Source organism: Cetorhinus maximus, chromosome 2 (assembly GCF_964194155.1).
Source record: "Cetorhinus maximus chromosome 2, sCetMax3.hap1.1, whole genome shotgun sequence".
In the NCBI taxonomy this organism is placed as follows: Eukaryota; Metazoa; Chordata; class Chondrichthyes; order Lamniformes; family Cetorhinidae; genus Cetorhinus; species Cetorhinus maximus.
In genome coordinates this window covers 6,094,091-6,120,126 of record NC_135880.1, presented here as the reverse complement: position 1 = coordinate 6,120,126, position 26,036 = coordinate 6,094,091, and the positions used below count along the sequence as shown (strand labels likewise).

At 42.5% G+C, this 26,036-nt stretch overlaps 1 protein-coding gene and 1 non-coding gene across 3 annotated transcripts in view; both read left to right on the top strand.

Moving 5' to 3' along the window:
• The window catches only part of lifra (LIF receptor subunit alpha a), a 208,977-nt gene that overhangs the window by 31,698 nt on the left and 151,243 nt on the right, over window positions 1–26,036 (top strand). The window lies entirely within an intron of this gene.
• On the top strand, window positions 14,361–14,433 carry trnak-cuu (transfer RNA lysine (anticodon CUU)). Its single transcript has one exon. It is a non-coding gene; the product is annotated as a tRNA-Lys (tRNA).

The following is a 26,036-nucleotide window of genomic DNA, read 5'->3' as shown; positions in this document are numbered from 1 at the left end:
CTCTCACAAGAGGAAACATCCCAGTTAGAGTATCCCATATTGTCACATTGACTTAGGGCAGCTGTAGCCCATGAACCAACAAGAAACTTCATATCTTATTTTGAGCTACCGGCAGTTCATGAACTGGGCCTAATCTTAAGCTTCATTTCAATTTCTGACAGGATTCTGACTGTACCTTGATTCATAAACTGTCAGAAAGTGCAGTTAAAATATTGTAAACTATAACAGAATGTTTTTTTGCCTCCGCATGCATCAGAGTTGGTTCTTTGGCAGCACAAACGATCTTTGTTACAGAAAGTGACTCAGTGCCACGTCAGTGCTTTTCCTCCTCCTCATTTGTTTTTTTGTTTGACATCTGCTGTATATTTGATCCTGCCATGCAGATCATGATGACAAACTCAACAGTGTTTCAGATTTAGTGATCTGGAGTTAACTCCTTAATATATGCAAAAACAAATGTTGGGGACCTTCCCTTTTTATTTCTGGGTTAAGAGAGTGACTCGGTGATGCTTTAAAGCAGCAACACTCAGAACAATTTAAATTTAATTCCCCTGCCACAATACAACTAAAAGATCTGTACAGCTTTGTAGCTGAAGTGGGGAGATGGTGGTGGCGGTGTGGCTAAATTGTCTTACGCATGCCCCCTCCATCCCCCTCCTCCCCAGGTAAATGACTACTTTGATTGGTATCTGAAATCCTAGGTCAGTGCTCTTGGTAGAGCTTGCACTGTGATGGTCCCCAGGGTTGCATATTGATGCCCCAAAAGTGTCCAGTTTCAGAACAATACTGATAAAAGCTTGGGAATGGGCCAGCTTGCTTTGTTGGCTGTGATTATGGTGCATGTGAGAATGGGGTAGATATTAAAAAGATGAAGAAAAAAATTATGATTTGGAATTTGAAAGTAGGTTTAGTATTAAAACTGAATAAATTCAGGTGTGTGAATTAGTGCTGGAGAAGTTGTGACAGTATCACTGAAGTTATGAATGATATAGCGAGGATCAAATTGGGGAAGTGGCTTCACACATGTGGTTTGTGGTTTAGATCGTGTAGTACTCCAATACAGTATGTACTCTGATTTGTGTGTGGGTGTTTATGGACCTGTTTCTCTATTTGTGACATTCTGACCATAGTTGGAGGCAATTTGTGTTGATGACACAACTTATTGGCTAATTTTTTGAAATCCAATGGGAATATATGAATGACCCCATTGGTTTTTGTCACCCACTCTGTTGATTACACTGCAAATGATACTGGAAAATGTTTACATAAGATTTTAAGTGAAATTGCATTCAGTATTGACTGTAACATTTACAAATTTGAGTAATTCCTCAGACATTCTCATAAAATCATAGAGCACACAAGGAGGCCTTTTAGCCATTTGCCTGTGTGGGAAATGGTTTAATTTAAATATGTTCTTTTAAAAACAATTAATGATGTTCATTAGCATGAGCAATGTATATGTGTGGTGGCGAATGGGCCTTTATTTTCATTCAGTGTTTAAAAACAAGTGCTCTCTATTTACCTTAGCCTTATTTCCTGTTACAAGAGCAATTCAAAGGCTGGGAATTCTATGGCTGTTAGCAAGCTTCAGCCAATTAGGGCTCAGAACCAGGAGCAGTTTGCCGCTGAGATTTGCAGTTTGGTCCTTTTGTGGTTTACAGCTCACCGAGAAGTCCTGGGAGTCATTTGGTGCAGTTTGGGCTCAGGAGACACCTTGGGGGAGCTGAGAAGGTGGCAGAAGGTCGCTGGTTCTGTGCTAGAGAAGGTTAGGGCTCAGAGGAAGCCCTAGGAGCAATTTATAGCTCTGTGCTGACGGGAGACGAGTTCGGAGGAACCCAGGAGCAGTGCCAGCTTAGTGAAGCTAGTGGCCTGCGAAAGAGTTGGAAGCGCGCTGTAAATATAAGTGGGAGCCAGCTTTGTTAATCCTATGGAATTCAGTCTCGGGAGAAGAGATTGAACCATCGGGAGGTGAGCAGTCATTGAGGCAGTCTGATTCTGAGCAACTTTTGAGAGAATTTGGAGGCTAGATCCTCGAAAGTGAAGAGTTGAAATCCCTCATGAAGGGAACAATTTCAACGAGATTTTGTGATTCTCAGTGGTCACTGACGTGTTGAGTAAGTTGCTGAGAAATCCATTGGATCCGCCTTTGCTGAATCTGCCATTTAATGTGCAGCGTGGGGTGTTTGGCCACAGTTTGCCTGTTAGTTCAGATTTACCTCACGTTAATCCTGGATGTTATTCTTGAGTGTAAGGTAGATATTTTAGAGTCCCTAACTGGATCAGAACACTTGGGATGGCATGCTAAGTTCAGACCCTTGGGAGGAGAGGGATTAAATCCCATCTGTGTGGGCTGTATTGAAACATAAGTACCAGAAGTGGAGAAAGCTTTACAGCTCACTGTGGCATCAATTACCCTCACTGAATACAGTTGTAAAAATTTCAAAACAAATTTTAAAATCAGCTGTGATGTCATTACACATCATGATGCGAATGAGATCAGTTGCCCATATTACCGGTTGCACCTTAACATGGAGAAAGAAAGAAAGAATATAGTACGTTATCACATGTGTCAGCAAAGTGCCTCACATACAATTAATGACTTTGAAGTGCAGCGACTTGTGTTATGCAGGTAAACAGAACAGCAGCAGACTCCCACAAAAAAAACCACGAGGCTAAATCCTGTACATAGTGAGGATAGCGGATGCCATGCTGAGCTAGGCGGCTTGACAGGTGCTGGTACCTTGTCACTATTATTTAAATGAATGCTTTTGTTCAATTTCGAACTAGCTTTGGACCTCTGGTGTCTGGCGGACACTATGATTTCACTAACCACTTTGGGCCTACAAATGGGCCTAAATGAATTACCCTCAATCTCACTTTCATTCATGGTGTCAGAAGGCACTTCAGTGCCTCAGACTGTTCACTTAGTATGCACTAAACCTGGCTAATAATTTAAAAAAATCAAGCGCAGGAATTTTGCATTTTTGAAATAAATTGACCTGCATCATTACTGTTCAGCCTAAGTGGCTGCAGAGAGAAAACTGACATAAAGCAAAAAATTTGAGATTGCCATTGACTTGACTTTGGTGGTGTGGAGTTCTAATCAATTTTGTATGATTTCAGTGATATTGGCAGAGCGTATCAGACATTCCAGGAAATTGTGGTATGGTATAAATAATAACATAACTTGGTTTTGCCACAATTTCCAGGACTCCTCTGGTGTAAGCCGGACCTAATGCTGTAGATATGTCAAGTCAATGGAACAAGTCTCCATGAAATTCTAGACCATTCATTTATTTGTTCCCTTCACAGATGCTGATAGGTCTGTAGGGTGTTTCTAGCATTTTCTACGCTTTTCAGATTTCCAGCTTTTGGAGTTATTTTTCTTTTATTTCTAGTTGTAGGAACACCCCGTCTTTTCTACCTTGATTTTTTAAAAATTAATTTACGGGATGTGGGCTTCGCTGCTCATGCCAGCATTTATTGCCCATCCCTAATTACCCTTGAGAAGGTGCTGGTGAGTTGTCTTCTTGAACTGCCGCAGTGCCTGTGGCAGGGGATTCCCTCCACAGTGCTGTTAAGGAGGGAGTTGCAGGATTTTGACCCAGTGACACTGAAAGAACGGTGATATATTTCCAAGTCAGGATGGTGAGTGACTTGGAGGGGAACTTCCAGGTGGTGGTGTTCCCATCTATCTGCTGCCCTTGTCCTTCTGGATGGTAGTGGTCATGGGTTTGGAAGGTGCTGTTTATGCAGTGCATCTTGAAGATGGAACACACTGGTGCCACTGTTTGTTGTTGGTGGAGGGAGTGACCTGCAATGTAGGCATTGGCCTTTTCAAGCAAAAACAGAAAATGCTGGAAAAACTCAGCAGGTTCGACAGCATTTGTGGAGAGAGAAAGACAAAAGTTAATGTTTCGAGTCCGTTTGACCCTTCTTCAGACCCTTCTCCTCCTCTCTGAAGAAGGGTCATATGGACTCAAAATGTGAACTTTGTTTTCCTCTCTCCACAGATGCTGTCAGAGCTGCTGAGTTTTTCCAGCATTTTCTGTCTTTGTTTCAGATTTCCAGCATCAGCAGTATTTTGCTTTTATATTGGCCTTTTCTACTTGGTTTCTTAATGTTTAATGCCACATCCAGCCATGAATGGTGGTGGACAATTAAACAACTCACTGGAGGAGGAGGCTCCACGAATGTCCCCATGTTCAATGATGAAGTAGCCCAGCACATCTGTACAAAAGATAAGGCTGAAGCATTTGCTACAACCTTCAGCCAGAAGTGCCAAGTGCATGATCCATCTCGGCCTCCTCCGGAGGTCCCCAGCATCATAGATGCCAGTCTTCAGCCAATTCGATTCACTCCACGTGATATCAAGAAATGGCTGAAGGTACTGGATAGTGCAAAGGCTATGAGCCCTGACAGTATTCTGGCAATAGTACTAAAGACTTGAGCTCCAGAACTTGCTGCGCCCCTAGACAGGCTGTTCCAGTACAGCTACAATGCTGGCATCTTGCCTGGCTATGTGGAAAATTGCCCAGGTATGTCATGTACACAAAAAGGACAAACCCAACCCAACCAATTACCGCCCCATCAATCTACTCTACATCGTCAGTAAAGTAATGGAAAAGGGTCATCAACAGTGTTATCAAACGGCACTTGCTTAGCAATAACCTGCTCACTTGACGCCCAGTTTGGGTTCTGCCAGGGCCACTCAGCTCCTGACCACATTACAGCCTTGGTTCAAACATGGACAAAAGAGCTGAATTCCTGAGGTGAGGTGAGAGTGACTGCCCTTGACATCAAGGTTGCATTTGACAGAGTGTGGCATCAAGGAGCCTGAGCAAAACTGGAGTCAACAGGAATCAGAGCGAAAACTCTTGTCTGATTGGAGTCATACATAGCACAAAGGAAGATGGTTGTGGTTGTTGGAGGTCAGTCATCTCAGCTCCAGGACATCACTGCAGGGGTTCCTCAGGTTAGTGTCCTGGGCCCAACCATCTTCAGCTGCTTCATCGGTGACCTTCCTTCCATCATAAGGTCAGAAGTGGGGATGGCCACTGATGATTGCATGATGTTCAGCACCAATCGCGACTCCTCTGACACTGAAGCAGTCCATGTCCAAATGCAGCAAGACCTTGACAGTATCCAGGCTTGGGCTGACAAGTGGCAAGTAACATTGCTTGACACTTGTGTGGCGCGAATGACCATCTCCAACAAGAGAGAATCCAACCATCGCCCCTTAATGTTCAATGGCATTTGCCATCACTGAATCCCCACTATCAACATCCTGGAGGTTACCATTGACCAGAAACTGAACTGGACTAGCCATATAAATACTGTGGCTACAAGAGCAGGTCAGAGGCGAGGAATCGTGCGACTAATAACCCACCTCCTGACTCCCCAAAGCCTTTCCACCATCTACAAGGCGCAAGTCAGGAGTGTGATGGAATACACCCCACTTGCCTGGATGAGTGCAGCTCCCACAACGCTCAAGAAGCTTGACATCATCCAGGACAAAGCAGCCACTTGATTGGCACCACATCCACAAACATTCACTCCCTCCACCACCGACACACAGTAGCAGCAATGTGTACCATCTACAAGATGCACTGCAGGAATTCACCAAGGCTCCTTCGACAGCACCTTCCAAACCCACGATCGCTACCATCTAGAAGCACAAGGGCAGCAGATAGATGGGAACACTACCACCTGGAAGTTCCCCTTCAAGTCACTCATCATTGTGACTTGGAAATCTATTGCCGTTCCTTCACTGTCGCTGGGTCAAAATCCTGGAACTCCCTCCCTAACAGCACTGTGGGTGTACCTACACCACATGGACTGCAGCGGTACAAGAAATCAGCTCACCACCACCTTCTCAAGGGCAATTAGAGATGGGCAATAAATGCTGGCCCAGCCAGCGAAGTCCACATCCTGTGAATGAATTTTTAAAAAAAATTCCTTTCACGATTGTTCATCAGTTCATCATTTTACCAAATAGTACCAAGAGTTGCGCAGCCTCAATGTTCTGCTTAACTTGAAGTTTACCTTTGTAATCCCAAATCGGATAATTTACCAAGACTGTATTTTCCCCACCTTAGAAGGTTGCATGCCTTGTTCCTACTTCTGAAATGCTGCTCCGGTAACATCTCCTCCTTCAACATTGACAAACTTCAGATGGCTCACAACTGTGTGATCTGAATCCAAACTCACTCTATCTAGCACCCAAACGTGCTGAACTTCACTCCTCCTGCGCCATCAGTTTCTTCGCTGTCAATTTCATGTCATAGGAATTGCTTGATGAAAAAAGGCTAAGGTTTATCTCATTCTGTTCCTACCATCCTGGTAGTTGTATGAGCCAACCATTAGTAGTTGACTTATCATGACAGTCAGTTTCTATCAATGATTCTACAACAAACGCAGACATGAGTGAAAATGCCAGTGGTAGAAGCTTTGGGGCCATAGGTCCAAAGTCGTCTATTCCTCCTTAGCATGCTACAAGTACCACAGGTAGCTGATTGCTTGCATGTATGTTTTGTATAATCAAGATCTGATAGCCATTACAGAGACATGGCTGCAAGTTGACATAGGTTGGGCCCTGAATATCGAAGGGTACATGACTTTTAGGAAGGGCTGGAAGCTAGGAAAAGGTGGAAGAGTGGCTTTGCTAATTAATGATGGTATTAGTGCAGTCGAGAGGCATGACCTAAGTTCAGGAAACCAGGGTGAAGAAGTGGTATTGGTCAAGATGAGAAATGATAAAAGCCCTCCGCCTTTAGAGATCTATGGACACACAGGCCAAGGTCCCTTTGTTCCTCAGAATTTCGTAGTGTCATGCCGTTCATTGAATACTTCCTTGTCAAATTACTCCTTCCAAAGTGTATGACCTCACACTTTTCAGGGTTAATTTCCATCTGCCACTAATCTGCCCATTTAACCATCCCGTCTATATCTTCCCAAGACACTCAACCTCACTGTTAACCACCTGGCCAATCTCTGCGTCATCCGCAAACTTACTAATCCTACCCCCCACATAGTCATCTTTATGTCGTTTATATAAATAATGAACAATAGGGGACCGAGCACAGATCCCTGTGGTACATAACTGAACACGGGCTTCTAGTCACTAAAGCATCCTTCTGTCATCACCCTCTGTTTCCTACAGCTAAACCAATTTTGAATCCATCTTATCAAATTACCCTGTATCCCATGTGCTTTATAAGTCTCCCATGTGGGATGTTGTCAAAGGCTTTGCTGAAATCCATATAAACTACATCAACTACACTACCCTCATCTACACACTTGGACATCTCCTCAAAAAATTCAATCAAATTTGTTAGGCATGACCTCCCTCTGACAAAGCCACGCTGACTATCCCTGATCAAATCTTGCCTCTCCAAGTGAAGATAGATTCTCTCCTTCAGAATTTTCTCCAGTAGTTTCCCTACCACTGACGTGAGACTCACTGGCCTGTAGTTCCTTGGCTTATCTGTACAACCCTTCTTAAATAACGGAACCACATTAGCTGTTCTCCAGTCCTCTGGAACCTCCCCTGTGGCCAGAGAGGAATTAAAAATTTGAGTCAAAGCCCCTGCGATCTCCTCCCCTGCCTCTCTCAGCAGTCTAGGACATAAATCCAATGGAGATTTGTCCACTTTCAAGCCTGCCAACACCTCCAATAACCTCGCAGTCTCTCTCCCCGAGTTCGATACCTTCATCCTCATTCTCTTGGGTGAAGATGGATAGTGAAATATTCATTCAATACTCTACCGATGTCCTCTGGCTCCACCCATAGATTGCCCCCTTGGTCCCAAATGGACCTTACTCTTTCCCTGGTTATCCTCTCCCCATTGATATTCTTATAAAATATCTTGGGATTTTCCCTACTTTTATCAGCCAGAAATTTCTCATATCTCCTCTTTGCTCTCCTAATTGCTTTCTTAAGCTCCACCCTGCACTTTCTGTACTCCACTAATGCCTCCGTTGATTTGCTTCCCTTGAACCTGCTAAAGGCCTCTGTTTTCTTTCTCATCGTATCCTGAATATCTCTGGTCATCCATGGTTCTCTGGGCTTGCTACTCCTTCCTATCACCCTAGAGGGAACATGTTGAGCCTGTACCCTCCCCATTTCCTTTTTGAACACCCCGCTGCTGCTCTTCTGAAGATTTCCCCACAAGTAATGTTCTCAGTCTACCTTGGCCAGATCCTGCCTTATTTTACTAAAATCCGCTCTCCCCCAATACACAACATTTTTTTGCAACTTGTCTATTTCTTTGTCCATAACAAGCTTAAATTGTACCATGTTGTGATCGCTATCACTGAAATGCTCCCCTGCCAGCACCTCAGCCGCCTGTCCGGCTTCATTCCCCAGAATTAGGTCCAGAACTGCGTCATCCCTTGTTGGACCCTCTACATATTGACCTAAAAAGTTCTCCTGTACACATTTCAAGAAATCCACTCCATCCAAGCCCTTAACACCATGTCTATCCCAATTAATGTTGGGAAAGTTGAAATCACCTAATATAATTACCCTATTGTTATTGTTTTATTTTTCATTGGTCTTCACTATAGATGATACAAGTAACATTCCAGAAATAGCTGTAAATCTGGAACTGGAAGGGAAGTAAAAACTCAGGAAAGTTACAATCACCAGGAAAGTGGTACTTTGCAAAATGTTGGGGCTGTGGGCTGACAAACCCTCGGGCCATGATGGACTTCATCCTTGGGTCTTAAAAGAAGTGGCTAGTGAGATAGCTCATGCTTTGGTTTTAATTCTCTTGAATTCCCTGGAATCAGTGAAGGTGCCATTAGATTGGAAAATAGCAAATATAATTTCCTTATTCAAAAAGGAAGAGAGACAGAAAGCAGGAAACTACAGGCCACTTAGCTTAACATCTGTCATAGGGAAAATGTTAGAAGCTATTATTAAAGATGTCGTGGCAGGGCACTTAGAAAAATTGAAGGCAATCAAGCAGATTCAACATGGCTTTGAGCAAGGGAAATCATGTTTAACCAATTTATTGGAGTTCTTTGAAGGAGTCACATGTGCTATAGATAAAGGGGAATTGGTGGATGTACTGTACTTAGATTTCCAGAAGGCAGTTGATAAGGTGCCACATCAAAGACTATTGCTCATTGATCATTAATTGATTATTGTTCTTTGCTCAAATAAAAGCTCATGGTGTAGGGGGCGATGTATTGACATGGATAGAAGATTGGCTAGCTAATAGGAAACAGAGAGTAGGCTTAAATGGGTCTTTTTCTGGTTGGCGGGATGTAACAAGTGGTGCGCCACAGGGATCAGCGCTAGGCCCTCAACTTTTTACAATTAATCTAAATTACTTGGTTGAAGGGATGATTGCTAAATTTGCTGATGACACAAATATAGGTAGGAAAGCAAGTTGTGAAGAGGGCATAAGGAGGCTACAAGGGGACATAGGTGGGTTAAGTTAGTGGGCAAAGATCTGGCAAATGGAGTATAATATGGGAAAATGTGAAATTGTCCATTTTGGCCAGAAGAATAAAAAAGAAGCATATTATCTAAATGGTGAGAAATTGTAGAGCTCTGAGTTTCAGAGGGATCTGGCTGTACTCGTGCATGAATCGCAAAAGGTTAGTTTACAGGTACAGCAAATATTTAGGAAAGCTAATAGAATGTTATCATTTATTGCGAGGGGAATTGAATACAAAAGTAGGGAGGTTATGCTTCAGTTGTACAGGGCACCAGTGAGATCACAACTGGAGTATTGTGTACAGTATTGGTCACTTTATTTAAGGAAGGATGTAAATGCATTGGAAAGTTTACTAAACTAATACCAGGAATGGGCAGGTTATCTTATGGGGAAAGATTGGACAGGCTTGGCTTTTAGCCGCTGTAGTTTAAGAGTAAGAGGCGATTTGATTGAAACATTTAAGATCCTAAGGGGTCTTGACAGGGTGGATGTGGAAAGGATGTTTCCTCTTGTGGGAGAATCTAGAACTGGGGGTCACGGTTTAAAAATAAGGGGCTGACCATTTAAGACCGATATGAGGAGAAATTTTTTTCTGAGGGCAGCGAGTCTTTGGAACGTCCTTCCTCCAAAGACAGTGGAAGTAGAGTCTTATTAAGGCAGAGATCGAAAGATTCTTGATAATCAAGGGGTTGAAGTGTTACCAGGGGTAGGCGGGAGGTTACAGTCAGATCAGCCATGACCTTATTGAATGGCAGAAGAGGTTTGAGGGGCTGAGCGGCCTACTCATGTTCCATGTTTGTTTGTTTCACTTTGTAAGCAAACATAAAATGCACGTTTCAAGCGCTGAGTGCAAGTTTTCTACTGATGGGTAAGGCTGTAGCACCAAAAGTAAATAAATTAGGGGCTGTAATGTACAATTGTGCCACTGCTGCTGCAGTGTTTGGACCCTGGCTAACTTTTGTTGCAAGAAAATGAATTTATTTTGTTGTGACAAGCCCTTACAAACTTCGATTGGCAGTTACGTTAGGATAAATTCACTGATCCCATGCTCCCTGTTGGGAGACTCACTCAAAGGGAGTGAACACTAGCGAACTAGCACTGCTGTAATTCTATTTCTAATCCATGCCTCCTTGGTGCAAAACTGTCGACTAGGAGAGAAAAAAGAAATTTCACCATGTATGTTATATAGCAGTGGCTTTTTAACAGTCAGCTAATAAGCTGAAGAATCCTGATTATTTAAAGCCTTTAAGCTTCCTTAAGTTTTTCAGGAAGCCACTGCAAAGTTGATTTCCTTTTTGCACCAGAAATCTCTTGCATAGGTTCAAACAGAACAGTTCAACACGAAGCCAGTCTATATTTGCATCCATATATGTCCCTGCTCATTCTGCCCTCTTCCTCCCATAAGAAGCATTTTAAACAACGGGGGTGGACCAACTATGACGGACATCAATGATGCGTATTGTTAAAGGGTAAATGTAGCAATCCTGCACTCTTAGCAGAATAAGGTCCTCTGAAGTAGACCACTTTGTTCAATTCAAAGGTTTCCTTGCACCTTTTCGGGGTAACTTGGGATGTATAATAAATGTAACCTTGCCAGTGCCATCTGTATCTTTCCAGAAACTAGTGGAAATCTAGAACTCAAAAAAGTTGAACATTTCTAAACTGAGATTTATAGTTTTATTAGGTAAGAGTATTAATGGTTACAGAACCAAGGTGCATAGATGGAGTTGAGATCAGATCATTTGTGATCTAACTGAATGGCAGAATTTGAGGAGATGAAAGGCTTACTCCTGTTCCTAAATAAAAGACTGTGCTCTGCCAAATTTGTGAGTCATGTAAGTTATCTATCGCAATCTGCTAAGTATACTTAAATCAGAGGAAAAGTTTGCAAGTTGTCATGACCCACTGGGAATAGTGCGCTGTAATATAAACCCCCATTGTTCCTCGAGCTGTGACAAATGTGAAAATTTTAATCAAACCACCAAATTGCCCCAGATTCTACCTGACTGTTTAATTTAGGTTAACAGAATACGAGCTCCAGGTTTGTAAACTTAATAAGTAAATAATTGTTTATTGAACAAACTGTCGTTAACCAGTGGCAAAGAGATATGAGCTGCTAATTTCTAACACTATAACTTAAACGTTACCCCCTTAAATTCCTATACACACGCATACAAGACACATAAGACGCACAAAAACATGGATTTTAAGGGTGGGATAAAACAGCTCAATAGCACCCATTCTGGAGTACAGGATTCGATGGGTTGATTTTGATCGATATCTTCCAAATTCCTTTCAGTTCTTGTTGATGGCATGAGGTGGTCTTCTAGCACTTTCAGTATTTTGTTCACTGGTTGAGCAATTGCTTTTCAATGTCCAGCAGTGATTTTCCCCTTTGCCTTTTGACAGGGGCTTTCAGAGAGAGAGCAGGTTATAGAGATAGGAGAAGAAAAAGCCAGCTAGCTATTATTGTGGAATTACCTGGAAAAACTCAGCAGGTCTGGCAGCATTATCTTTTTCAGGTAATTCTGTTATGATGCTGCCAGACCTGCTGAGTTTTTCCAGGTAATTCTGTTTTTGTTTTGGATTTCCAGCATCCGCAGTAGTTTTTTGTTTTTATTATTATGGAATTACTGGAATCTTCCACACACAGGAAAAAGAGGTTTTAGGTCTTGTTCCTTTCAAGCTTGGAGCTATTCTGCTGCACTGCTCTCACACCAAACCTGGTCCCCTGGTCAGGATCCAATTAAAACTTTGTTGCCAGGCAGCTCCCTTGGTCCAGGAGAAAAAGATATATTCCTTACAAAATGGTGGACCTGTTTCTATATATCAATCTCCAAGCTTTCAACAGTTTCAGTAAAGTGTGACATGGCTTACATTTAGGAACTTATATCTCAAAATACTGTATGTGTAGGAAAATATTTTGAAATACGTTCTTTTTTTTTAATGTAAACAAACATGAGCAATTGTAAATCCAGCAATGAGATGAATAAACAGTTAATGTTTTTGATGGTAATGGTTGAGGAAGCAACATTGATGAGGGCAGCAGGAGAACTTGCTTTTCTTCAGCAGTACATAGAATTTAACATGCCAGCCAATTCTTCTCGTTTTTTTTATCCTTTCATGGGATGTGAGCATCGCTGGCTCGGCCAGCATCTGCTATCCGTCCCTGAATGCCCTTGCGAAGGTGGTGGTGAGCTGCTTTCTTGAACTGCTGCAGTCCATGTGGTTTAGTACACCCACAGTGTTGTTAGGGAGGGAATTCCCTGATTTTGACACAGTGACAGTGAAGGAACAGTGCTATTGTTTCAGGTGGTGTGTGGCTTGGAGGGGAAATTGCAGATGATGGTGATCCCATGCATCTGCTGCCCTTTTCCTTCTAGGTGGTAGAGTCCTGGGTATGGAAGGTGCTGTTGAAGGAGTCTTGATGAGCTCCTGCAGTGAACCTTGTAGATGGTACACATTGCTGCTGCTATTTGTTGGTGGTGGAGGCAGTGAATGTTTAAGGTGGTGAGTGGGGTGCCGGTCCAGTGGGCTGCGTTGTCCTGGATGGTGTCAAGCTTCTTGAGTGTTGTTGGAGTTGTAGCCATCCAGGTAAGTCATCCAGGAGAGTATTCCATCACATTCCTGACTTGTGCCTTGGAAATGGGGGCAGCCAGGAGGTGAGTTAGCTGCTGCAGGATTCCTGGCCTCTGACCTGCTTCTGTTGCCACAGTATTTATATGGTCAGTCCAGTCAGTTTCTGGTCAATGGGAACCCCCAGGATGTTGATAGTGGGAATTCAGCGATGGTAACAGCTTTCAATAGCTTTGCCGCCATCACGTTTTCACTATTAACTAGGAATAGCCAATTAAATGCATTTGGCAGCTGACCCTGCCACAGACCCGCATCTCAAGAATGAATAAAAACAATTTGAAGAGCTGGAAAATATCTTGTTTCATCCACAAGGCAGCACCTTTGAAAATGCAGTGCTCTTGCACTGAAACATCAGCCCAAGTTATGGGGATAATTCTTTGCTTCTGTGATTTCAGTGGAGAGACTCGTACTCCCTTTGAGGACAGTTGGATCATGAATTACCCCTTGTGTGTTCAATTAAACCCATAAATTTCTCACTTAAGGGTAAGAAATTTTTTTTAGGCCAAAATCTAGATTGTTGTGAAATAAAAGGTGTTCCTTAGGGTGGTGAAAATGACAGTGAAGGCTTTCACCTGGCAATCATCTAAAGAAATTCATTCCTGAGCGTAAACAGAACTAGAACATTGCGTGCAAACAAATCCATTTCTCAATATTACAGTTGGATTGTCTCCAAACTTTGGAATTATGCAAGATCTATTACACTTAGATTGGCAGCTCCAGAACACCTATGCCTAAGAGTGGAATTATTGCATAGATTGCATACAATTGGTAGAAATAAAATTGGCACCATTTTGGCATCGATGGCAAATGTTTTTCAGGACAGTTTTTAGAAATAATTCTATCAGAGAGCTCGGTGACATGAACTGGTTAGTACCTGATTGAAATAACAGCTTTTACAAGTTATCATCATTTGTATAATTTTAAAAGAATAAATGTTTAATGAGTTTGAAGCTTATTCTGCTCAGTGCTATCCATACATTAGCACCTGCAACAAAAGTGAATCTGACCATCTCCCCATGACATTCAACAGCATTACCATCATCGAATTCCCCCCATCATTAACATCCTGGGGTTACCATTGACCAAAAACTTAACTGGATTAGTCATATAAGTGCTGTGGTTACAACAGCAAATCAGAGGTTGGGAATTCTGCGGTGAGTAACTCATCTCCTGTCTCTCCAAAACCTGTCCACCACCTGCAAGGCACAAGTCAGGAGTGTGATGGATTAATCTCCACCTGATGGGATGAGTGCAGCTTCAACAACACTCAAATGTTCCTGGCTAGCTCAGTCGGTAGAGTATGAGACTCTTAATCTCAGGGTCGTGGGTTCGAGCCCCATGTTGGGCGCTGTAATATTTGAGGTGTCAGCTGTGGCTCAGTTCATAGCACCCTCGTCTTTGAATCAGAGGGTTGTAGATTCATGTCCCACTCCCGGAAACCAAGAACTGTGATTGTACTCGAAAGAGTTGCAATCTGTGACTGTTGATAACTCGAAAGAGTTTCAACAGCACTCAAGGAGCTCGACAACATCCAGGACAAAGCAGCCTGCTTGATTGGCACTCTCTGCACCACTGACGCACAGTAGCAGCAGTGTGTACCATATACAAGATGTACTGCAGCAACTCACCAAGGATCCTTCAGCAGCACTTTCCAAACCACCTCTACCACTGAGAAGGACAGCAGATGCATGGGAACACTACCGCTTGCAAGTTCTCCTCCAAGTCACTCACCATCCTGACTTGGAAATATATCGCCATTCCTTCACTGTCGCTAGATTAAAATCGTGGAACTCCCTCCCTAACAGCACTGCGGGTGGGGTCATACAGACTCGAAGTGCTAACTCTGTTTCTCTCTCCACAGATGCTGTCAGACCTGAGTTTTCCCAGCATTTTCTGTTTTTATTTCAGATTTCCAGCAATCACAGCATCTTGCTTTTATTATACCACTGCGGGTGTACCTACATCACAACGACTGCAGTGGCTCAAGAGGGTTGCTCACCACCACCTTCTTAAGGGCAATTGGGGATGGGAAATAATAGGTTGGTCTTGTCAGTGATACTCAAATTCCAACAACAAATTGTGGAGAGAGGAAATTGTTATGAACTTTTTAAGGATTCATCTAGAAATGGCCTAAATACAAGTATGAACCTTGTATCACTATTTCTTATAAACTATGTACTCGCCCAGTAATTCTAATCATTGGGCTACTCATTAATGAATTAGCTGCATATGAAAGCCTTCACACAAATCTTTATCCACTTGCTTGTATATATTTGAAATTAAGATTATGAACATCTGAATAAGGTTACAAATTAACAACTTCCATATTGAAATCTGTTGGTAGCCAATTTTATTTCTGTCGTCTCCTCACTTCCGCTTCCAATATTTTTTTACTGAAGGCTATGTGGTGGATGAATCGGGAAGAATATGATTAACATTGGCTGATTATGGTAAATCATGTTTCTACCAGTAAATGAAATTTTCCTCAGTCTACTGGCCTGAGGGATAGGCGGTACAATTTTTTTAAAAAAAGGAAATGCACACATACATTGCAGATGACGTCTCTTTGTTTTCAATCTGCTTCACACGTCTATACTTGTTTTAGTTTACATTTCCTGTTGTAAGCCAAGACTTGTTTGATCATAAGTTTCACTCTTGGTCAGGTCGCAACTCCCAGAAGGGTTGATCCTGATCATCTTGGTTAACTTGAACTACTGAAGAATGTTTGGTGGGCACTTGATTCCATGCATTAGTGGAGAAAATCATTAAATTAGAAGTAATTCAGTAACCGTTTTTGCACAATATTTAGTGATGCACCAATATGTCTCCCGACTTCTCAAAATAAACCTATTTCCGACATCTTTTAATGTCAAAAACAGAATTTTCAGGGATGTTAAGAGGGAATAAATTCTTATATTATCCTTAAGGTTCCAAATAATCTAGTATTGAGCGTGAAAGAATAATGATTCCATTGTTTCAAACAAGGCAACATTTAAAATGTGAAAATCTGCTTATGACCTCCACTTTGCAGAGTTAATTTTTCCAGTCTGAATCTAATTATTTGCTTAATACTTAGTGGCATTATGGGGAATATTTAGAAGCTGTAACTCAAATTGATAAATAATTGGAAAAGGTCTTTGTACAATGTAGCACAAAACTTCAAAGTGTTTCTCTGATAGCACAGTACTGAGTATATTCACACACACTATTTTAATGTTTAGCAGAAAGTGGTGAACAATTGTATTAAAACAGCATACAAAAGGATTTGTTGTAACCGTTACAAGCAGGTTGACACCAGGGGAAATTAAGCCCTTGAGAGCATTTCCTCCACATGACAATTATTCAGTTTTTCTCATTCTCTCCCACAACCTGTTTTAAAAAAAAAACATCCATTTTTGAACATCTGACTCTAAAATTAAAATGAAATATTAGGGGTTATGAAAAAAAACAATTTGCAAGGCAAAAGTGCGTTTGTGAAATGGATAATTTTCTATTAGCCATTTGCTGTTGTATTAACTTAGAATGTTGTTTGTGCTCCACAATTAGGTGCCACTTGAAACTGGTTCAAGCGAGAGGTTTTATCATTGTCAATGCACACAAATACAACTGTGCTTTTTATTACATCACAAACATAGAGACACAAAGTTTAGAATCTCTGTGAACTTGTTCATCCATGGTTATATTTGTCAAGCGAGGTGGAAATTGGATGGAACCAATTTGCTTCTTCTGTAAACATAGCTATTCTACAGAGGGCATTGGGATGAGCAGTCATTGCATTGCTGGTTTCCTGCTATTTAATCCTGCTGGTTGGCTGTATGGAGCAAATCAAGTTGATGATGTGTTAGAAGCATGCTCAAGATAACTGAGTAAAATGATTATTTTGTGCAACTAGATAAACTTGTTTCGTTCGTTCTTTTGTTGGTGTCATCATCTTCACAGGTTGACTGCCATGGATCTGCACCTCTGACTGTCCTGTGCTGCCCTTACACAGTCCATATGGGTCAACTGCATACAGCCTATTAAATCCGTCATCCATTTTATCCTCTGCTTCCTTCTCCTATGTTTTCTATCTATCTTTCATTCTAATAATTGTCTCTGTCTACCATCTCTAATGATGTGACCAAAGTATTGTATCTTTTTTTTGGTGTTATGCACTAATTTCATCTTTTCTCCAGCCATTTCCAGCATTGACTCATTAGTCTGCCTGTCTATGTAAGATATGTGGAACAACTTATATTTGTCCACATATTGAAAGCTTATCAATAGTCTCTTTGATTTTTGTCCATGTCTCCGAAGCATATAACACAGATGACAAAATGTAGCATGTCAGCTTTTCCTAAGATTCATAATGACACAAGAAATGGGAGCATCTACAAGGCACAAGTCAGGAGTGTGATGGAATACTCTCCACTGCCTGGATGAGTGCAGCTCCAACATGCTGAAGAAGCTCGACAGCATCCAGGACAAAGCAGCCGCTTAATTGGCACCTCACCCACTACTTTAAGCATTCATTCCTTCCACCACCAACGCACAGTGGCAGCAGTGTGTACCATCTACAAGATGCACTGCAGCAACTGACTAAGGCTCCTTCGACAGCACCTTCCAAATCTGTGACCTCAACCACCTAGAAGGACAGGGCAGCATGGGAACACCACCATCTCCAAGTCGCACACCCTCCTGACTTGGAAATATATCGCTGTTCCTTCACTGTCAGTGGGTCAAAATTCTGGAACTCCCTTCCTAACAGTACTGTGGGTATACCTACACCACATGGACTGCAATGGTTCAAGAAGGCAACATGCTACCACCTTTTTAATGGCAATTAAGGATGGGTAAAAAATGCTGGCCTAGCCAGCGATGTCCACATCTCATGAATAAATTTTTAAAAAGGGGTAGACCATCTGGCCTGTAAAGCCTGCGTTGCCATTCAGTATGATCGTGGCTAATCTTGGGCTTCAGCTTCATTTTTCCACCCATGCCCCATATCTCTTGATTCCTGAGAGACCAAAAATCTGTCCATCCCGGTCTCTGAATCAGCCTCAGTTTCTTTGATGTTAACCTGTCCTTCATCCTGACTTACTGGTCTAAGCTAGCTCACCACTCCATTGGATCTCACAATCGCATCTTTTGTTGTCTGATAGTCTGTCCAAGGTATTGGCCCAGGATGTATCCATTTGCTTCAATTTTCACTTTGGAGGTTAGGTCTCCAGTTTTAACCATTGTTTTGGTTGTCTTCACATTCATTCTTAATCCATGTTCCTTACTCCTTGCTTTCACTTTGTTTTGCAATTTCCTGTAGTACCTCTTCTGACTCTGCAGTGTCATCTGCAGATCTCAAGTTGATGATGATGTTGAACCCTCCAGTGTTACACCCTGGTAGATCTTCTATGTCTCTGAAGATAGCTTCAGTGTACAGGCCGAATAGGTTTGGGGACATAACACATCCCTGATGCACTCCTCTTTTGGTTACGAAGCTGTCTCACAATTTGCTACCAAGTCATCAATGCTGATTGATTCCAATATAGATTCTGAATTTTCTTTTATCATTTCTGTCAATTTCTAGTTTGCTTAGGCACTCCATTATTTTATGATAATAGACTTTATCAAATGCCTTCCCATAATCTATAAAGCATACTTGTTTATACAATGTATAAAAGCTGATTACATGTAGCAGCCAGTCCAAACTTAGTTTTTATTCATTCATAGTTTGTGATTGTCGCTGGCAAGGGTAACATTTATTGCCAATTCTTAATTGGCCTTGAGAATGTGGTGGTGAGCTACCTTCTTGAACCACTGCAGTCCATCTCATGTATATACTCCCGAAGTGAAGTTAGGGAGGTTTATGACCCAGCAACAGTGGAGGAACCGTGATATAGTTCCGACCAAGATGATAAGTGGCTTGAGGAGGAACTTGCAGGTGGTGATGTTCCCAAGCACCTGCTGCCATTGTCCTTTTAGATGGTAGATGTTGCGGGTTTGCTGCAGTGCATTATGTAGATGGTGCACACTGCTGCAACTGTGCATTAGTGGTGGAGTGGGTGCCAACCAAGTGGCTGCTTTGTCCTGGATGGTGTCAAGCTTCTCGAGTGTTGTTGGAGCTGCACTCATCTAGGCAAGTGGAGAGTATTTCATCACACTCCTCACTTATGCCTTGTGGATTGTGGACAGGATAGTACTGGAAAAAATTGATCCCTCGAGGGCATTTTCTCCACACAACAAATACTCAGTTTTTTTTGTATTCTTCCACAACCTGTCTTTAAAAAAAATTGCTTTCTCTGAGCATGTGACTCCACAAGGTAACTTTTCAAATTAAAATGAAATATTATGGAGGTGAGCTACTTGACTCAGAATCCCCAGCCTCTGACCTCCTCTAGCCACAATATTTATATGGCTGGTCAGTTCACAGTTCACAGAATCACAGAATTGTTACAATGCAGAAGGAAGCCATTCGGCCCGTCCTGTCTACACCAGCTCTCTGAATGAGCACTTCACCTAGTGCCATTCCTATGGTAACCCCCAGGGTGTTGATGTTGGGGTATTCAGTAATGCTAATATTATTGAATGTCAAAGGAAGATGACTAGATTCACTCTTGTTCAAGATGGTCATTGCCTGGCCCTTCTGAGGCATGAGTGTTAATTGCTATTTATCAGCCCAAGCTTGAATGTTGTACAAGTCTTGGTGCTTACAGGCATAGACTGCTTCATAATCTGAGGAGTTGTGAATGGTACTGAGCAGTGTGCCATCAGCAAACGTCCCTGCTTCTGATCTTATGGTGGAGAGAGGGATGAAGCAGCTGTTGATGGTTGGGCATAGGACACCACCCTGAGGAACTCCTGTAGTGATGTCCTGGGGCTGAGATAATTGGTCTCCAATCACAACCATCTTCCTTTATGCTGGGACTAATTCCAACCAGTGGAGAGTTTTCCACCTGATCCTCATTGACTTCAGTTTTGTTATGGCTCCTTGATGCCACACTCAGTCAAATGCTGTCTTGATGTCAAGGGCAGTCACTCTCACCTCACCCCTGGAGTTTAGCTCTTTTGCCCATGTGGACCATGACTGCAATGAGGTCTGGAGCTGACTGGGCCTGGCGGAATGCAAACTGAGCATTGGTAAACAGGTTGTTGCTGAGTAAGTGCAGCTAGATAGCACTGTTGATGACATCTTCATCACTTTACTGATGAGTGAGATTAGACTGATGGGGTAGTAATTGGATGGATTGGATTTGTCCAATTCTTTGTGGATAGGACAAACCCAGGCAACTTTCTATACTGTATTGTCAGGTGGATGCCTGTACTGTAGCTGTACTGGAATAGCTTGGTTCAGGATGTGGCTAGTTCAGGAGCACAAGTCTCCAGTACTGCAGCTGGATGTTGTCAGGGCCCATAACCTTCGCTGTATCCAGTGTGCTCAGCTGTTTCTTGGTATCACATAAAATGAATTGAATTGGCTGAAGACTGACACCTGTGATGGTGGGGGTCTCAGGAGGATGCCGAGATGGATCATCCACTCAGCACTTCTGGCGTAAGATAGCTGCAAATGCTTTAGCTATGTCTTTTGCGATGATGTGCTGGGCTCCCCCATCATTGAGGATGGGGATATTTGTGGACTCTTCTCCTTTGGTTAGTTGTTTAATTTTCCACCACCATTCTGCAGTTTTTGATCTGATCCATTGGTTGTGGAATTACTTAGCTCTGCTATCACATGCTGCTTTCGCTGTTTAACATGCATGTCATCCTGTGTTGTAGCTTTACCAGGTGACACTTCATTTTTTGATAAGACTGGTGTTCCTTCTGGCATGCTTTTCTACATTCCTCATTGAACCAGAATTAATCCCCCCAGCTTGATGGTGATGGTTGAGTGAGGTTAGAAATGGGGATGTTTGCTGAAGATTGCAGTTTTCAGCACCTTCGCAACTCTTCAGATACTGAGGCAGCAGATGTTGATATGCAGCAAGACCTGGACAACATTCAGGCTTGGGCTGATAAGTAGTAAGTAATATTCATGCCACACCAGTGCCAGGAAATGACCATCTCCAACAAAAGAGAATCTAACCGCTACTAAGGGGGATGGTGGCATGGTGATAGCGTCACTGGACTAATAGTGTAATATCACTGGGCTGGTAATCCAGAGGCCCAGGCTAATGCTCTGGGGACATGGATTCAAATCCCACCATGGCAGCTGGAGAAATTAAATTCAATTAATAAGTCTGGAATATAAATCTAATCTCAGTAATGGTGACCATGGCAACCATCATCGTTTGTTATAAAACCCACATGGTTCACTAATGTCCTTTAGGGAAGGAAATCTGCCATCCTTACCCTGTCTGTGACACCAGATCCACAGCAATGTGGTTGACTCTTAAAAGTCCTCTGAAATGGCCGAACAAGCCACTCAGTTCAAGGACAATTGGGGATGGGCAACAAATGCTGGTCTTGATAGCAACGCCCACATCCCATAAAAGAATAAAGAAAAAACCCATTACCCCATGACATTCAATGGCATTACCATTGCTGAATTCGTCACTGTCAACATCCTGGAGGTTGCCATTGACCAGAAACTGAACTGGACCAGGCATGTAAAAATACCCATGGCTGTAAGAATAGGACAGATGTTGGGAATTCTGCAGTAAGTAACTCACCTCACTCCCCAAACTCTATCCACCATCTACAAGGCACAAGTCAAGAGTGTGATGGAATACTCTCCACTTGCTTGGATGAGTGCAGCTCCAACAACATTCAAGAAGCTTAACACCATCCAGGACAAAGCAGCCTGCTTGCTTGGTACCCCATCCATCAACCTAAACAACATTCACTCCCTCCACCACCAATGCACAATGGCAGCAGTATGTATCATATACAAGATGCACTGCAACAACTTGCCAAGGAACCTTCAATAGCACCTTCCAAACCTGCGACCTCTATCACCTAGAAGGTCAAAGGCAGCAGATGCATGGGAACACCACCACCTGCCAGCTCCACTCCAATCCACACACCTTGCTGACTTGAAACAAATTGTCTTTCCTTCACTGTTGTTAAGTCAAAATCCTGGAACTTCCTCCCTATAGGCACTGTGGGTGCACCTACACTACATGGGCTGCAACGGTTTAAGAAGGCGGCTCACCACCACCTTCTCAAGGCCAGTTAGGGATGAATAACAATGTTGGCCTTGCCAGAGATACCTGTGTCCCGTAAAAGAATTTAAAAAAATGCCAGGCCATGAGGTTACAGATTGTGGTTGAATTCACTTCTGCTATTGGTAGTGCACAGAGCTTCATGGATACCCAGTTTTGAGTTGCTGGATCAGTTCTGAATCTATCCCATTTAGCATGGTGGTAATGCCACACAATATGAAGTCCTATCTTCACATAGAGGACACAGCATCATATCCACAAGGACTGTGCAGTGGACTCTCCTGTTCACTCCAATAATTGTATATTGTGGAAGAACGAGCCTAAAGCTCGTCTTTTGCCTCAAGCAGGTTTATTTTAAAGACAGCTCAGCAGAGTGACAGATTCTCCCAGCTCCTTCCCCACCCCAGTATTACAGCTGCCCCCTTTATAGGTGAGCCAATGCCCATCACCTGTTTTAATAATGCAATTGTCTTTTGTCAATGTAATTGCAATATAATTGACAGTCAACAAGATGATTGTCATTGGGCTCGGCTGAAGATGGCGGCGGCGGCTGGGGGGCGCCCGTGTGGTGGGTTCGGTCAAGGCGGTGAAGCCTTTTCTGTCCCAGAACCAGAGCGAAGCCAAGCGTCGGGTGCGGGAGCTTTACCGGGCCTGGTACCGGGAGGTGCCCAACACCATACATAAATTCTACCTGGATATCACAGTGAAACAGGGACGGAAAAAGTACGGGAAATGTTCATGAAAAATGCCCACGTAACTGACCCCCGGATTATCGACTTGCTGGTGATTAAGGGTAAAATGGATCTTGAAGAAACTATTAAAATGTGGAAGCTGCGGACACACATCATGCGTCACTTCCATGAAATAGAAATACCCCGACCCACAGATTTCCTCTCCAGGTTCTATGGGGGACACGAGGTGTAAATAATGAGAGAAAATGGCTATTGTAAAATAAATATTAAAAAATAAATAAAAAATCTTGTAATGTTAAAAGAAAAAGATGATTGTCATTGGACCTTGGCAATGTAATTACTGATACATTGACGACATCGACCAGTACTGTTATGGATAGATGCATCTGCAACAGATTTGTGAGGTCAATTAGGTTTTTCCTCTTGGTTCCCTCACCACTGGCACAGGCCTAACCTGGAAGATATGTCCTTCAGGACTCGGCCAGCTTTGTCAGTAGTGGTACTACCGAGCCACTGTTGGTGATGGGCATTGAAGTCCCCCACCCAGAGTACATTCTATGCTGTTGCTACCCTCAGTGCTGCTTCCAAGTGGTGCTCAGCATGGACGAGCATAGATTCATCAGATGAGGAAGGTAGGTGGTAATCTTGACCATATTTAACCTGATGCTATGAGACTTCATTGGGTCTGGAGTCAATGTTGAGGACTCCCAGGGCCATTCCTGCCTGACTGAATACCACTGTACAACCATCTTTGGTGAGGTCTGTCCTGCTGGTCGAACAGGATATATCCAGGGATGACGATGATGAAAGAGTTGACTAAAAAGTATGCTTCCTGAGTATGACTCTGTCAGGCTGTTGCTTGACTTAACTGTGGAACAGCTCTCTCAATTTTGGCACAAGTTCCCAAATGTTGGTGAGGAGGAGTTTATGGAGTCGACTGAGCAGGGCGTGCCATTAAAGTTTTTGATGTTTCAGTTGATGCCAGCTGTTCTGTTGATTTTCTTCATATTTGACTTTTCTGTAGTGGTTTAATAAAAATATTACAATTTGCTAGGCTATTTCAGAGGCCTGTTAAGAGTCAGACAAGTTATTGTAGATCTGGAGTCACATGTAGGCCGGGTCAGGTAACAGTGCCAGATTTCCTCCTCTGAAGGACCTTGCGCTTCCAGATGGGTTTTATGCCATTCCTCTAGAAACTAGGTTTTTATGCCGTGGTAGGATTTTAACTCATGTCTCCAGGGCACCAGTCCAGGCCTCTGGGTTACATGTCCAGAAACATTACCATTACACTACCATTCCCCACAAACTTACGAAGAAGAGTGCAAAGCAGCAAGTTTTATGAACAGAATGCAGTGTCCCTTTATGCCGGTTTTCTTTACTCCTTTCTCAAAAGTGCAGGTTACTTGTTTGGACTATAATTCATTAATGTGCACTGTCTACCATGTCATTAGATAATGAATGATCACTAGCAAGAGCCTTAGCTGATTCTGCACTCTGAAAGTCATTTGCAACACCCTAACTGCAATCACTTATTTAAACATGGATCTAATATTGTATTTGAGATTTTCTAATCTGTGTGCCTTAGCTTCATGTTTGCCATAGCCACTGAGGAGGCCAGAACATGCTCAAAAATATTTTCTTGAAGCTTTTGGTGAAGCAAACTGCTCTATTGTGGTAGCATGTGTTTTTCATTCAGGGGAATGTTATTTCCATTGGTTTCTGTGCTTCAGTGTTGATTCAATGTGAAGTTTTCCACATTCACACATTTTTGCCACAGATAATATTTTGAAACTTAGAGGCCATACATTTTCTTATTTACAACAAAACGTTTTCTGCTTAAAATAACATTGGTAAAATATGCAGTAACCCCCACCAAATCTGCATTAACTCTTTTAATGAAAGCTTCATGATAAGCACGCGGGTTCATTCAAGTGCTCGACTACTGAACAAAACTCACCTCTCCCGCAACCCCCCCCCAAACAGTATATATTTCACATTTCTACTTCTCTTTAGTTCTGAAGAAGAGTCATACAGACTCAAAACGTTAAGCCTGTCTTTCTCTCCACAGATGCTGCCATACCTGCTGACTTTTTCCAGCAATTTTTGTTTTTGTTTCAGATTTCCAGCATCCGCAGTATTTTGCTTTTATCTGTGTTTCTAACACTCGTTAGATTTTGTAATTTATTAATATTTTTAAAGAGAAAAAATGTTGTTCAGTTGCTCTTTTTTAACCATAGTAGGAATGTGGGAAATAGGAGCAGGAGTAGGCCATTTGGCATTTTGAGCCTCCTCCACCATTCAAACAGATCATGGCTGATCATCTACCTCTTACGCCATTTTTTCCCACTATCCTCATATCTCTAGATGCCAATATATCCAGCAATATATTGTTTCTTTTTTGAACATGCTCAATGACTGAACTTCCACAGCTCTCTGTGGTAGAGAATTCCAAAGATTCACGACCGTCTGAGTGAGGAAACTCCCCCTCATCTCAGTAATAAATGGCCTGCTCCTTATTCTGAGACTGCGTCCCCTGGTTCTAGACTCAGTAGCCAGGGGAAACAGCTACATCTACCCTCTCACGCCTTGCAAGAATTTTGTAGGTTTGAATGAGATCAGCTCTCATTCATCAAAACTCTAGAGAATACTGGCCCAGTTTCCTGAATCTAACCTCCTGTGTGGAACCTTATTGAAAGCCTTCTGAAAATCCAAATACACCACATCCACTGGTTCTCCTTTTATCTATGCTACAGGTGACATCCTCAAAAGTAGGTTGCTTGGGTGCTGCCAGCCACCCTCCACCACCTCACCAAGTATTCTTCATATATTAACCGAGACATAGTTGACAGACTGGAATCCACCAGAACTAAGCCTGATTATGTCCTTGACTGATGTCCACACGAATACTTTCCAACAAAGGTTACTGAATAGTGATCTGAAACAGGAATCATGAATTGACAACGACCATGACCCAAAGCATTTCACAGGAGTCACCGAAGGGGATATTAGGTTCCAAAAAGCTTAGTTAGAGATTGATTTTAAGGGAGGTTTCAGAGAAGGTGGGAGTATGAACTGGAACTTTAGGGAGGAAATTCCAGAGCTTAGCGCCGAGAGAGCTGAAGCTT